This window comes from Octodon degus, unplaced genomic scaffold (assembly GCF_000260255.1).
Source record: "Octodon degus isolate 3935 unplaced genomic scaffold, OctDeg1.0 scaffold00017, whole genome shotgun sequence".
Classification (NCBI taxonomy): Eukaryota; Metazoa; Chordata; class Mammalia; order Rodentia; family Octodontidae; genus Octodon; species Octodon degus.
This window is the reverse complement of record NW_004524593.1, coordinates 21,570,248-21,573,016: the sequence shown is the minus strand read 5'-3', so window position 1 is coordinate 21,573,016 and position 2,769 is coordinate 21,570,248.

Sequence of the window (2,769 nt, the reverse complement as noted above, 5' to 3'; positions counted from 1 at the left end):
GTCAGAGTGCGGACTCAGCCAGCCCGTGCGGTGGGGATGGGGTCAGGAGGACTTCCCGTGGATGGCTTGTGTGACTCGTGGGCGGTGGTGACAGTCGCAGCTAGGGGCACAGCAAGAAGCCTTGATAAGAGGGTCTGTGGGCACGTTGGGTGTGAGACGCCCAAGAGGGGGCTGTCCCCAAGGCTGTGGAAGGCCTCAGGCTGCCAGGGTCTGGCAGCCTGGGGGCAGCACACGGGCAGGGGCCTCCTCTATCTTCTGCTCCTATCAGCTGCAGTCTTGGGACCCTCTGAGAATTGGCCTGGCCACACCTCATTCTCTCTGACCTTTTTCCCATCATGGCTCCGAACCCCAGGCAGGCCTTCCCTCCCCCATTGTCCAGTCATTACCAGACCACTGCCTGTGTGTGGAATGCCAGGCTCCCACTCCTGTGGGCACAAAGATGACACATGTGTGGCCAAGGGTGCAGTGTCCACATCAGCATGGAGCCAGGCCACAGAGCTGCAGAAAATGGTGACCACACCCATAGCCACAAACTGGGGGACGGAGGGTCCAGATGGTCTTCTCCTAGCCCTTGTGGAGGTATCCTGTGAGTGTCCTGACAGAGCTTTGGAAAGATGCACATAATCCCCTCCAGCCCTCCCCAGGGCCTGTGCCCCGCGCTCACAGCAGTTCCCTCCCAGGCCCTGCCCGTCCTCACTGCTGCCCCCTCTCCTCTGACTCCGGCTCTGTGGCCACCTGAAATCACACCCAGGAAAGCAGACCTGGCGGCACTGCAGACAGTGAGAGAAGAGAAGGGAGCAGGGTGCAACCAGAGCAAAAGGAGTTCCATCCTTCCTCACCAGCAAGAGACGTCAGCTCACCTCAAATGGAAACCATGGTGACTGTCACCAGTCACCTGAGCTCAGCGAGCTGGGGGTGGAGGACAGCGGCAGGTCACCAGCAAGACAGCGCCATTCAGGGCAGTGTGAGAGGCAGGCTGCTGGGAGTAATTCAAACCCAGCCCTAGGGACGAGGAGCGTCAGAATGGTGCCACATGCGGAGCATGCCTCACCTGGGCTCTGTCAGGTGACAGCCCAGCCTGAACAGGATACCATGACACCTTGAGGCCCTGTCCAGGGAGTTGGCCCTCCTGGCAGGGCAGAGAGCTCCTGTCACACCCTCAGGCCAGGTGTGCCTGGCAGAGGCCCATGGGCGCTGCACCCTGTGCAGTAGTTATTTTTTATTGGTGCAGCTCGCTGCAGCAGCATTTCTGAACTGTCGCTGCTCCCACAGTCAGGCCTCCCAGCTAGCAGGACCAGACTGACCTTTGCCTGCTGCGCTGAGTCTTGGGCCTTGCCACAGCCCTAAGAGCAGCATCCTTTTGTGACTGAGCTCCCAGAGTCCCCCCACTGTCATCAGCTTCCCTGGACTGTTCCTGCCCATGTTGCTCATGGGCGGAGCGGGCACAGACGAGCAAGGGGCTATGATTCCCAACTGAGATGCAGCGAAGGCCCTGGGTGGGCAGGGCTGCAGCTGCTCTTGGGTGAGTTATCCAAGTCCATCTTGGAGTCTCCGGGGAGCTCCTGCAAAGCAGATACTGTTGGGTCATATCCTGAAACACGTTTGGAGCGGGGCCTGGGCATGTGCTTCGGAAGAGCCTCTCGGGTACTGAGAACGTGTGTTCCTGGGGTCCAGCCAGGGTGTCCTGCAGCTAGGATGTCCTGCGGCCAGGGTGTCCTGTGGCTGCCAACTGGCATGGCCAGCACACTCATTTCCTCGCAAGCACAGGTTCTCCATTTCAAAGGGCTCCCTCGTGACTCCTCCCGTATGGCACCATAAATTCAAATGCAAAGCCCTGCTTGTCCAGGCCCATCCTTGGTCTGGAGAGGTGAGAACCTCCAGGTCCAGCGCTTCTCAGGTTCCGTGACCCAACCTGGACAGAGGCAGCCTTGCCAGAAGTGCAGCCACTGCTGCCCAGGGAGAGCGGCGGTCACAGGCACGATTTCCAGACCTCACTGGCCCAAATCAATTCCTGCATCTGTTTGAGCATGCCTTCCATGTCTGAGACTGTCTGTCCACAAATTGCTCCCTGGGCGTGGAGGTGGTGATGTGACAGCAGAGCCCTGGGGGTGGGCAGGGCTTATAATCTCCTGGGGAATGAAAGGAAACAAAAGATGGAGAAAATACTCTGGGCTGGCCAACAGGTCATTCATCTCCTCACATCCCAGTTTCCTGTCTGTCTGACAGGAGGTCAGATGGTGGTCTTCCGGCCCCTCCCGCTTCCAGCCTCTGCATCCATCCCGCTGCACTGTGCCCCTGAGCAGATGGCCTGCATCCTCACTGTGGAGCCTCAGCACCCCTGGGGTCTTCTGTGGCCCCTCACTGTGGCTCTGGGTGCTTGCCCGGCTATAAGCAAAGACTGCGCCCCACAGCCTGGGAGTCTCGTGGTGTGAACAGTGTGGCCCTCCGCCACTGGGGCCTGGACCTCCTCGCTGCTGCCTCAGACAGGGGCTGCTGCACCACCACTGCCCTGGCCAGGACCAGCTTATTCCGGATGGCTCAGCTGCATTTGTATCTTACTGTTCCTTCCAAGCAACCTGGCGCCACTCCTGCCAGGCAGTGTCCTTGTCACACAGGCACAGGGGTGACACCTTGGAGCCTTGGCCCCTGAGCTGGTCTCTGTTGGCTGGGGTTTGGCCATGAAGAAGAAATGCCAGAACGCCCCTGCCTCCCCCCACCCCAGCCCTGTCCTGGAGCCTTCTGCAGGGACCCTCTCGGCTGCACAGGGCC